Here is a 13,356-nt window from a genome sequence, read left to right as displayed (position 1 = left end):
TTCCTGAGAGTGCAACCCATCCCATCTTCCAGATCATTAATGAAGACATTAACAAAACCAGCCCCAGGACCAAGCACCGGGGCACTCCACTTGATACTGGCTGCCAACTAGACATCAAACCATAGATCACAACCCACTGAGCCTGACAATCCAGCCAGCTTTCTATCCACCTTACAGTCCATTCATTCAACCCATATTTTCTTAGCTTGCTTGCAAGATTGGTGTGGGAAACTGTATCAAAAGCTTTGTTAAAGTCAAGGTATATCATGCCCACTGCTTTCCCTGCATCCACAGAGCCAGTCATCTCATCACAGAAGGCAATCAGTCAGGTTACTGACTGTTCCTGACCACCTTCTTCTCCTCCAAGTGCTTAGAAATGGATTCCTTGAGGACCTGATCCATGATTTGTCCAGGGACTGAGGTGAGGCTGACTGGTTTGTAGTTCTCTAGTTCCTCCTTCTTCCCTTTCTTAATGATGGACACTATATTTGCTCTTTTCCTATCATCCAGGACCTCTCCTGATCATCACAAGTTTTCAAAGCAGCACTGCTGTCAGATCACCCAACTCCCTCGGCACCCTCAAGTGCACTGCATCCGGCCCCATGGGCTTGTACACATCCAGCTTTTCCAAACAAGTCCCTAACTTGTTCTTTCATCGTTGAGGTCTGCTCACCTTCTTCCAAAACTGTGCTGCCAACTGCAGTAGTCCGGGAGCTGACCTTGCCTGTGAAGACTGAGGTAAAAAAGGCAATGAGTACTTCAGCCTTTTCCTCAACATCTGTCATTAGGTTGCCTCCCCCATTCAGTAAGGGCTCCACACTTTCTCTGACCCTCCTCTTGTTGCTGACATACTTGTAGAAACCCTTTTTGTTACTCTTCATGTCCCCTTCTAGCTGCAACTCCAAATGTGCTTTGGCCTTCCTGATTTCATTCCTGCACGCCCGAGCAATATTCTTTTACTCTTCCCTAGTCATCTATCCAAGCGTCCACTTCTTGTAGACTTCCTTTTTTTGTTCTAGCTCTTTGAAGAGCTCCCTGCTAAGCCAGTCTGGTCACCTGCTGTATTTGCTAGTCTTCCTGCACATCCAGGAGGTTTGCTTCTGTGCCCTTAGTAACATTTCTTTAAAATACAGTCAGCATTCTTGGACCTTTCCTTTGCAGCCTGGCCTCCCAGGGGATCCTGCCCATCAGTTCCCTGAGGGAGTCAAAGTCTGCTTTTCTGAAGTCCAGAGTCCATATTCTGCTGCTCTCCTTTGTTCCTTTTGTCAGGATCCTGAACTTAATCATCTTGTGGTCACTGCTGCCCAAGATGCCATCCACTACTACATTCCCCACCAATTCGTCCCTGTTTGTAAGCAGCAGGTCAAGAAAAGCATGGCCCCTAGTTGGCCGCTCCAGCACTTGCATCAGGAAGTTGTCCCCAACACTCTCCAAAAACTTCCTGTATTGCCTAAGCACTACTGTATTTCCCTCCCAGCAAACATCAGTGTGATTGAAGTCCCCCATGAGAACCAGGACCTGTGATTAGGAAACCTCCACTATCTGTTTGAAGAAAGCATCATCCACTACTTCCTCCTGGTCTGCTCTCCCCTCTAACCTTAACCCAGAGACTCTCAACAGGCCTATTTCCAGTTCCATACTGGAGCTCTGAGCAATCATATGGCTCTTTTACATAAAGTGCAACTCCTCCTCAACAGTTTGTACCTATCCAAGCATGCAAGCTAATCCACCAGGTCTCTGTTATTGCAATCGCATCATAGTGCCATGACTTCCAATTCTTCTTGCTTGTTTCCCAGGCTCTGTGCATTTGTGTACAGGCACCTGAGGTAACAAGTTGATTGCCCTGATTTCTCAGGAAGTATGAAAGCACCTGCCCTGAAAGAAGGAAGCTGAATACTTGGGCTGTGCAAAATTTCAATGGGTATTTTGTTTTGAATTGTTTTGATGCATTTCGTGCTCAAAACAGCAAAATTGAAACGAAACAAGAGGCTTTGAAACAGCTTTGAAATGAACTGAAGGCACTCAAAATTTTTTGAAAGGTTTGAAATGTTTTGAGTTTTGAAGCAGCACAGTGGCAGGAGGCAGGGGAGAGCCAGGGCTGTGTTCTGCCTCCCACCACTGGGTCAGAGTGCAGCCTGGCAGTGGGAGGCAGAGAGAGCTAGGGCTGTGCTCTGACCAGCTCTGCTAGCCCCACAGAGCTCAACCTGCCCTCCCAGTGCTGCTGGACTCCTCCCGGGGGTGCGGGCCCCTAGATCTGCGCGCAGGATGACAGGAGGCTGCCGCTGCCAGCAAGTGACATGAGTTTTGCTTGTCAGCACCTTAAGGTACAGTTTCCAAGAAACCCCTGCACCTATCTCCTTGAAACTTGTCAGGCATCATGCCCTCAGAAGTGGCTATCATCAATTTTCATCCAAATCAGGCAAGAAATAACAGTTATAGGCATTTTCATGATTCCCCATTATAGCCTATGGGCGAAATGTCAAAATAGTAAAACAGAACAGCACTTCATAAGGCCCCTACTAAATACACACTCTACCCCAGATGGGACTTGAACCCACAATCACTGGCTTAGGAGGCCAGTGCCTTATCCATTAGGCCACTTGGGCTCAGATTTTTGAAATTATGTTTCTACTTTTATTCATGGTGGTAGTCATTCAGTAGGTTTGTTTAATTTGTTTTAAGTTACTGTATGAAAAGTAAAAAAAGAAAGAATAGCTTAGTATACAGTAAATTGGTAAGAAACTGTAACACCTTTGGTCTTTCTGAAATGCACACTACTCCCTATTCTTCTGTAGAGCAAGATGACTAAACCCAAGTCACTCTTACGTGCTTCTCCGATGACTCAATTGACTTTATAGGGATCTTAAGCACCTAAGCAGGTCAAATTCAATAACTCTCTGGAACAGAAAACCTAATTCCTAGATGTTGTAACATTGAAGTGCCCCAGGAACCACTTTGAATCCTGATCTTACTTGGGCTATATGCCCTAGCGCAGCCACAAAGAAATAAAATTGATAAATGCTTCCGAGACAGTTTTTAAAGAGATATTCACCTTCACTGGGGTAATTATATCATATACTGGAAAACTTTAGAGACATATTTGTGTATATACACTGTTATATATGTATTCATATTGTTTATGCACACATAAGTGGGTATATACATATATGTGTGCATATATATGCATACATTTGTTTATATTGTTTAATACACACACAGTCCTGATTTTGTATGTATAAATTCTCTCGAATGAAAAATGTCTGTACTCACACTATTCAAACTTAATGTAAGCAATGTTCATTAGCAGCTCCAAAACTGACTCCTTTATTTTTAAGTCTTTTCATAGTCACTTTCAGAGCTGCTATTAAAAGCTTTGAAATTGATACTATGCACTTAAGCAGTTGATGCAAATTAACTGCTCTACAGACAGCCAATGTTTTTTTATACAGTAAGCAACAGGCAACAAACTGGGACTGGCTCTACACTTAGCTAGCATGCATCTAAGCAGAGCATACTGTGTGTGTACTGCATGAGTGCATGTAGTTGTGATGGGGGAGGGGTGTAATCAGAGTCATACTGTTGGAAGGGACATGAACAATAATCTAGTCCAGTGGCTTCTCAAACTGCGTTCCACGGAAGTCTGGGGCTCCATCCTATCTCATCAGGGGCTCTGCAAAGAGATCAGGAGTAATGGAGAAGCAAGGAGGCACTGTATCACCATTTCTGGGCCAGGTCTCCTGTTTCCACATCAGTCTTCAAGGTAGGGGGAGTGGTTCCTCAGCCAAAGTTACATGAAAGGGTTCCCTACTTTAGGAAGTTTGAAAACTGCTTATCACTTCCAACCCTTAATCCTAGAAATCATTATATATCTGTCAATGTAGAGTATTGTATGTTCTGTATGTATGTCTATGTGTAAATGTGTATACATGTCTACTATAGCAAGTGCTCATCCCAGGGGTGGTCGCAATGACCACTGGTGGCCACTCAGTCCTTGCCAACCTAGCTGCCCTTGGGGCTCTCTCCTTGTTACTTGCTTGCCATGCTTTGATGTTTCATAGATTTCATAGACATTAAAGGCTGCAAGGGACCTTGCAAGATCATCGAGTCCCGCCTTGCCATAAGCAGGAAGTCTGCTGGGGTCAGATGATCCCAGCAAATTAAACATCCAGACGCCTTTTGAATGAGTCCAGAGTAGTTGGTTTGTTACTGTTAATTATTGATTTTTTTAATCACTTGTCCAAATGTGTGCATACATGCATAGGCATCTACATATACACACTACATAGATATGAAGATATCTTGTCACATATTAATTTATGATGAAAGGGAGGCTTCCTCAGGGCTTCCCAAGCCTGGTCTTACTCCTGTGATCACAGGCTGTCATGGTCATTGCCTTAAAGGCTAGTATCATGGGTTCCTCTCCAGTACCCACTCCCATGCCTTGCAGATGATCTGCTAACATGCGTCCTTCCTGGGCTATGGGCTCCCAGCCTCAGTACTCACCCCTCCTGGACTCCAGACCTCTGTTCCCAGGATTATCTGTTCCAAGGCCAGCTGCACCCCTCTTGAGCTCTGGTCTACTTGCTAGCTAGGCTTAGATACCCTGACCCTCGTCTCTCTGCCACCCTTCTCCAGGCTATGGGTTCATCTGCTCCTGTTCCCAGGCCTATCTATTCCAAGGCCTGTTCCTGGGCTCTGTGTTGCTTTCCCCAGCTCAGCAGTTATCAGAAGCCCTGCCACAGCCCAGCTGTCAGGAGTTCCTCTCACAGTGGCACTCAGGACTAGACTGCCCTTACCAGCTCAGGCCTGGGCTTATCTGGCTTCAGCCCGGCCCCCCCCCCGATCAGGTGACCCTCTAATTAGCCTCCCTTGCCATCTGTTTCTCAAGCAGCCTCTCCTTGGCAAGTGACAGGCACACACCAAGCACCCTGTCACATACATGTAGAAGCATATTACATGTATGTGCATATGTATATATATATATATATATCTATAGATTAATCGACTATCTACTATATATATATATATATATATATATATATATATATATATATTCATAGACTGAGTCAATATGTGAGCTCATAGTCCATGAGCACATAGATACACACACACACGCACACATGTATATATGTGTATATACATGTGCACGTGTGTGTGTGTATCTATGTGCTCATGGACTATGAACTCACATATTGACTCAGTCTATGAATAAATATTGAACAATGGCCAATTCCACACACATAACATAAATACAAACAATGACATATTATCTATGTACCTGAAATATATGTACACTCCCACATGAGTCAGTTCAAGCCATAACCTTCCTCCAAGCCCCTTTGTACTTTAGGAACATCCCCTAATCCTCTCATGTATGGGTCTGACCCAATCTATTATAAGGCACTTAGAGGCAGCTAATCAGACAGCAGAATAGTTTTGACCATATATATTTGCATATTGAGGGTGTCTCCTGTTGTAAAACTAATTCCTTTTAGATTGTTCGAGTTTAGGTACTAGATTGTTCCACTTTAAAATATTAAAGGAAACCAAAAATTCTTACTCAAAAAAAACCAAAACTAATTTCATTCAAGGTTTCTTTTCTCAGAACTTTAGAATATATTTACAGGTTTCTGTGTTTAAAGCGTGGAGTGTCATTTCCACAGCTTGTCCAAGATAAAAATTGTTTTGCTTTGCAGTCCTGTAGCCTGAACTAGAGCTGTCAAAGAGAAACCCTAATGAATAAAATGAAAGACACCCTCTAAGGCACCATATACTCGTATAACAAATCCTGCCAGTGCCATGTATAAAACAGTGCTTCATGAGAGAGAAAACACTGGAAGTACACATTACATTGCAGTGGAGCTGATCTATGGGAAGGGTCAACAACATTATTGGGTGGTGAGGGTGGAATGATCCAGGCTGGATCCAAAGCAAGCCAGTGCAAGGATATGTTGGCCACTGCTGCCACTTTTCTCTGCCACCCAGCTTCAGTGTGGTGCAGGAAAAGCCCATGCCACTGACTGTCACTGAAACCCCCACTCCACAGGCTGGATTCATTAGCTCCATGGACAGTATCTGAGCCCAGGCTGTAGCTGCCAACCCCTGTTCTTTGCCAAAAAGACATATGCACTTTTATGATATAGATGACATTTCACTTTGATAAAGACCAAAAAAAATGTATGACAAGGTGTTAACAGAATGTGTGTATCATTTTCTTTTATTAGTTGACACCACAACAATTTTAGCTTAAGATGATTAGCTTTAAAATTAATTTATAGCAGTAATGTCACTACTTCTGCAAAAGGCAGGGTATATATGCACCTTTATAGACTGACTAAATAAGAGAGAGAAAGAGAGAGAGAGAGAGAGAGAGAGCGAGAGAGAGAGAGAAAGAAAACATACTTTCATGAACCCAAGTTCACTTCATCAGATGCTGTGAAAGGATGTGCAAAAAGCGTGGGGAAAACTCTCACATGCCTTCCCTTGAAAAGCTAGGAAGAGAGTTTGATGAAATGTTTGCGCTTTTTGAGCCTGAGAATAGAAGTTTGTACAGGGTGGATGATATGGTGACTACTGTGACAATGTTATTTTATAAAGATTTTAACTTTAGATTGCTGTGAGAGTTCAGGCAGGATGTAGATGGCTGAGCCTGCTGGTAGGCTACTTGGAGCAGCAAAGGTCAGCGAGGTAGGAGTGCAGCTTACCAGACTGTCAGGCTAGAGTCTAGCTGAGAACACAAGTACCAAATTCCCAGAGGACCGTGAGATGAGATCTGAGAGACGTAATCCAAGAAGTAAGCCAAGATGAGAAACCAGGGGTCAGAGAGCTGGTGCCTAGTTCCAGGGCAGATACGAGTTCTAAGTCAGGAAAAGCTGAATCCAAGTCAGGAACCAGAAGAAACAGAAGGAGAACTGGGCATGAGCACAATCCAGAACAGACTGAGACTGTGTCAAGGCATGCTTGCAGCATAAGGCTGCAGGTGTGCTTAAAAGGGGTAAGTAATCTACAGCTGATCTGATTGCAGAAAACTAGGGCAATCTCATTAGTCAGGGATCAGGAGTAAGTGTGATGGCTCAAGCGCTCAGCCCAGTCGGGCTTGATTGAGCAGAGGCCCTGCCAGTTACATCGTTTAGAATTTCTGGAAGATAAGAGAGAGAAACTTTATCATAAGAAAAATATCCTATGTTCTTGCATGCAGCATGCCCCAAATAAAACACATGCCTTGTTTCTGGAAAGCAGAATGTAGAAAGATTTTCCCACAGTCATGGATGACTGCGTAACAGAGTAAGTCCTCCTGGGAACATAGGGTACTCAGAAAGTGTGGCTTCCATGGAGACAGTTTTGGGGGCTCAAGGCAGTAGGCAGTGGGAACGTCCTGGTGCCTCAGTGCTACAGCTGTGAGGAGCTTAGCACAGGACCTAGCCCCATCGCCTTGCTGAGCCAAACACAAGCACCAACTTGACAGCTGTATGGCACACACAGCAGCCATGTCTACATGAGACACTGACTATGCAGTAGCTCATTACTACTGTGTAGTAGTGTCATGTGGCAATAAGCGTGGTGCGACAGTGCACAGTAGTTACAAGCTACTGTGCAATCAGCATCACCTAAAAGCCGCTCAGCAACACTACTGCACAGTCAGTTTCTCATGTAGATGCAGCCAGTCTCTCCAGGAGTGTTTCTTTTCCAGTGAAGAAACCAGCTTCCCTACTTAAGTTATGTACTCCCAATTTTGGAAGGCTGATATTGGGGAAAAAGGTGTGCATTGCATGTGCATTGTATAGTATTCTGGTGCCGGATATAAGCCTTTAAAGATACTGTCTCACAGAGGGCTCTTCATTCTGCCCGTTATGCAAAGTATGGTACAAGCATGATAAAGTCTACACAGTAGCTACAATCTTTAGACCCTCCCCACTGCCTCCTTAAGCTCCCTAGTGCACAACAGGAGAATGGCTGCTGCTATGCTAGTTGGTAAAAAGCAGAGATCCTGGTTTTCTCTGATAAAAAAACACATTGTTCAGATTTTAAAAAGTAACCTAAAATCCACATTTTTTGATGATTAAAATGAAACAACACGTGTGTGTGTGTGTGTGTGTGTGTGTGTGTGTGTGTGTGTGTGTGTGTGTGTGTGTAAAATGGTGTTTCATTTTAACCATGGGGAAATGTGGATTTTGGGTTACTTTTTTAAATCTGAAAGTTGGTGATTTTTTTTTAATCAGAGAAAACAAGGGTCCCTGGTAATAAGAAGACAAATATAAGGCCTCACCTCTTTGTTCCTCTCTGCCTCCTCAAAGTGGTTAGCACTGCTTGTAGTCATAGCTCCCATAGCTCTCCTGTGTTTTTACACTGAATCAAGGGAAGCAACTACAACTGTGGCTAATTCTTGGGACTCAGGTTTGTTTGATAACATACAGCAAAAGATGCACTCAGCTTTTTAAAAAGTTAACCTTTAGAGTTTTATTTTGAAAAAAGTTAAAAGGCCATTCAAAGTGCAAATTAAAATGTAGGTAATGTCTTCTTTGCTGCAGTTTACTTTAGGGTTAGCACGTAGTCACATCTCATGTTTACAGCTCTGTTAGGTCAGTGTACACCAATGAAAATGATGCTGGGATTTGTAGCAGACAGATGACAAGCTTCTACGGGAGTAGCTAGATATGGGCTGCTATTATAGTACCTGGCCAGTAGGTAGTAGGGAAGGGGGAACAAATACTAGCTTGAGGAAAAGGCTGCCCCAGGGATAGTCAGCTGAAGTTGACTAGTCAGGTAATATATACATTGAAGTGGGTATATATATGTATACACACATGCATACACACATATGCATGTACACACACATACACTAGAGAGACTGATACCAGAGTATAGTTACTACACTTGAGGTGAATAACTTTATACTGGAGCTGTGAATTTCTCTGGCATAAGGATGTACATTGTACATCCATTGCACTGGAATAAAGACTGATCATGCTTTGTCTGTATCTTTTGATATTATAATAGGTCTCTGCTTTTCATCTCTAGAAATCCTAAATGTCTAAATTCAGCTCTTGATCACGCTGGTGTAAATTCAAAGTATTGTCAGTGAATTCAGCGCATTGGTGTACATCAGTGAAAGGCCTGGTTCTCGCTCAGTTTTGTTACCAGTATAACTATTTAAATCATGTATGTGAATTTTTTCCCCCACCAAACAGTCATAGAATCATAGAAAATTAGGGTTGGCAGGAATATCACGAGGTCATCTAATAAACCCCCTGCTCTAAGCAGAACCATCTGCAACCAGATCATCCCAGGCAGGGCTTTATCAAGGTGGGCCTTAAAAACCTCTAAGGATGAAGATTCCACCACCTCTCTAGGTAACCCATTCCAATGCTTCACCACACTCCTAGTGAGAAAGTTTTTCCTAATATTCAACTTAAACCTCCCTTGCTGCAACTTGAGACCATTGCTCCTTGTTCTGTCATCTGTCACCACTGAAACCAGTCTAGCTCTATCCTCTTTCCAACCTCCATTCAGGTAGTTGAAGGCTGCAATCAAATCCCCACTCAGTCTTCTCTCCTGCAGACTAAATAAAGCCAGTTCCCTCAGTCTCTCCTCATAAGTCATGAGCCCCAGCCCCCTCACCATTTTCATTGCCCTCTGCTGGACTCTCCAACTTGTCCACATCCTTTCTAAGGTGGGGGGCGCAAAACTGAACACAGTACTTCAGCTGTGGCCTCACCAGTGCAGAATAGATCAGAATAATTACTTCCCTCGATCTGCTGGCAACACTCCTACTAATGAAGCCCAGTATGCTGTTAGTCTTCTTGGCAACACGGGCACACTGTTGGTTCAGATTCAGCTTATTGTTCGCTGTAACCTCCAGGTCCTTTTCTGAAGAGCTGCTGCATAGCCAGTCTAGGCTGTAGCAATTCATGGGATTCTTCTGTCCTAAGTGCAGGACTTTGCACTTGTCGTTGTTGGACCCCATGAGATTTCTTTTGGCCCAATCCTCCAATTTGTCTAGGTCACTCTGAATCCTAGCCTTACCTTCCAGTGTATCTACTCCCCACAGCTTGCTGTCATCGCAAACTTGCTGAGGGTGCACTCCATTCCATCTTCCAGATCACTAATGAAGATATTGAACAAAACTGTCACCAGGACTGACCCCTGGGGCACTCCACTTGATACTGGCTGCCAGCTAGACATCGAGCCATTGATTACTACCCATTGAGCCCGACAGTCCAGCCAGCTTTCTGTCCACCTTACAGTCTGTTCATCCAACCCATACTTCCTCAGCTTGCTTGCAAGAATGCTGTGGGAAACAATATCAAAAGCCTTGCTAAAGTTAAGGTATATTATATCCACTGCTTTCCCTGCATCCACAGAGCCAGTCATCTCATTATAGAATGCAAACATGTTGATCAGGCATGATTTGCCTTTGGTGAATCCATGCCAAGTGTTCCTAATTGCCACCTTCTCCAAGTGCTTAGAAATGGATTCCTTGAGGATCTACTCCATGATTTTTCCAGGGACTGAGGTGAGGCTGACTGGTCTGTAGTTCCCTGGATCTTCCTTCTTCTGTTTCTTAAAGATGGGCACTATATTTGCCCTTTTCCAATTGTCCAGGGCCTCCCCCATCACCATGAGTTTTCAAAAATAATGACCAGTGGCTCTGCAATCACATCAGCCAACTCCCTCAGCACCCTCAGAGGCATTGCATCTGGCCCCATGGACTTGTACATGTCCAGCTTTTCTAAATAGCCCCTAACCTTTTCTTTCACCACTGAGGGCTGCTCGCCTCTGCTCCAAACTGTACTGCCCAGTGGTCATACTGGCATAGGGCTTGGGGGTAGAGTAATGGAGATGTTTTGTTAAGCCTACAGAGGCCTGACTGTGACTTGCTCTGGACTCATTCCCAGAGCTGCCCCTATTCATCCATCTGTAAAAAGATACCTGGCCTTTCAGGCTGAGGAGTCAAAAGCCACTGGACATGGTGCTAGCCGTATCTCTTCTTTGTGAGCTGTTGGATGCAGAAACCAGCGTGCCTTATAACCACACTAGTTTGATGGGCCATTAGGCTCAGACAAACTTTTCACCTAACTTTATACTGGCACAGCTTATTCTCCAGCCTGTTTGACATGGCTGCCAAATAGAGGTAGGTCACCTAGCCTGTGGGGCTTCTTACAGTCTGGAAGACCTGCTTCAAGATCCAGCCTGCAAGGTGGCCAGAGCCACTGTGTTAGTTGTGCCAGCACCCAGAGGGTGACCACTATTACCACATGCCTCACCACAAGAGGTGGGTCATCTGGCCAGTGAGAAGCTCCATGGTCCAGATTTAGCCCATGGGGATAACTGCATTTGACACTGCATTTGCTGCATGAGAACTGCTATGCTGTTCTAAAGAACTTTTATACTGTTACTTAGTATAAGCATATAGCTGGCTAAGAAGATAAGCTGTACAAGTTTAACAATACCAATGGATGCCTGTAGATGTGCAGGACACCTGTTTGGACACTGCAATTACAGTGCATCAGAGCAGACTCGATTAATCAAGTCTGCTGGTGAGTGCTAATTAGTGCACTCTGGCAGCCTTGGTGTTTCATGTATTCAGCATCCCCGTGCTCCAAAATGGCTGCAGGGGTGCTTTAACTATAGCTCGTCAAATGCCATTTTCATGGGATGCTGAATACATGAGATGCTGCAGGTGCTTTAATTAGAGCGGCTCCCAAGAGCAACTGTGATTAAAGTACCCCTGCACCCAACCTCCGGCGCACGTGTAAAGACGTCCAGTATGACTTAGACAGTAAAACTTTGGTATGCAGACAAGTTCTAGCAGAATTTGTTCCATGGGTTTGAATCTTGGCTTTGGCCTCAGTTCAGTTGAATATAAAGCACATTCCATGGAGCTACTAACGTGCTTGAAGCTGCATAGGTGCAAATTTACACTTCTGAAACGGGGACTTTGTTGGTGTTGGAGACCTCAGATACATCCCAAATGGAAATTGGGTTACAGGGTTATGCTGCTTTACCATGTGAAAGGATTTTCAATTTCTACTCAGGAGAGGTTTCAACCAGGATGTTAGGACAACTACAAATCAGAATGAAGGAGCAGTGATAGTGCACTTTGAAGATGCTTGCTCTATGCTTTTACCCAACACATTCATACTTATCCCCAAATTTTATTAATTCAAAAGCTTAAAGCATATTATTAATAAGAAACCACTATTAAGAGTGGTCCTGATACTTTTTGGCTGGCATGAAGACAGAAAAATGAGAGCTAAAACCAGGGTGGGAAGAAGGTAGTACCCGGGTGGAAAAGCAGTAGGAGGAGGCAACAAGATTTTATGAAGAGCTATATCAGAAGAAGGAAATAGATTGGAAGGTGAAGGATTTGCTGGAAGGGATTGGAGAGAAAGAGGAGGAGGCAGGAAAGAAGTTGGAAGAAAAGATAAGCTTAAAGGAAGAGGGAAATCACCAGGAGCAGATGGACTACTAATGGAATTTTACAAGAAGTTTTGAGTATGGGTAGCAAGAAATATAGTGGAAGTTTTCGAGGAAATAGCAGAGGCAGGGAAGGATTTTATAAGAGGTGTTGTGATCTTACTCTTCAAGAAAGGGGAGAAGGAACTCCTGAAAAATTGGAGACCAATTACACTCCTTAATATGGACTATAAGTTAATGGCCAAGACTCTGGCTTTGAGGACAAGGAAACGCCTTCAGAAGATAATATATGAAGACCAAGTATGCGCAGTACCAGCTAGAAGGATCTCTGAAGTGATCAGAGAGATCAGAGATACACTGTCCCACATCCAAGACAGGAAAACAAACACAGTTATAGAAAACCTAGATTTAGAAAAAGCATATGAGAGAGTGGATCATGATTACATATTCAAAGTGCTAGGAAAAATGAGATTCCCAGAGAAATTTATATGTTGAATAAGGTTATTGTACAGAGAAGCAGAGAGTCAAGTCCAAATGAATGGGCATCTAAGCGGGGCTTTTAAAATCAATGTAGAGGTGAGATAAAGGTGCCCGCTGTCACCACTACTATTTGTGTGACATGGAACCATTAGCACAAAGAATAAGAAAAAACAAGGTCCTAAGTGGAGTAAAGATACCAGAGTGGGGAGAGGTAAAATGCGTATTGTACATCAATGATATAAATGTAGTAGATAAAGATAGACTTTTGATGGAAGAGGTGCTAAAGCATACATCAGAGTATGGAGAAGAAAAGGAGACTAAACTAAATAGATCAAAAAACACCATACTTGGAGGGACCTGGAGGGACTTGGTGTTAAAACTAACTTATGGAAAGTAAGAAACCTCTGTGTTTTCCACTGGGAATCCATCCTGAAGCTGGGGATGCATGAACTTAAATAT

At 43.6% G+C, this 13,356-nt stretch overlaps 1 non-coding gene across 1 annotated transcript; it reads right to left on the bottom strand.

Moving 5' to 3' along the window:
- Positions 1-2,533: 2,533 nt before the first annotated feature.
- TRNAR-CCU (transfer RNA arginine (anticodon CCU)) lies at positions 2,534-2,606 on the bottom strand. The gene has a single exon. It is a non-coding gene; the product is annotated as a tRNA-Arg (tRNA).
- Positions 2,607-13,356: the final 10,750 nt, after the last annotated feature.

This window comes from Alligator mississippiensis, chromosome 1 (assembly GCF_030867095.1).
Source record: "Alligator mississippiensis isolate rAllMis1 chromosome 1, rAllMis1, whole genome shotgun sequence".
NCBI lineage: Eukaryota > Metazoa > Chordata > Crocodylia > Alligatoridae > Alligator > Alligator mississippiensis.
This window is presented reverse-complemented; position numbering and strand designations above follow the sequence as displayed.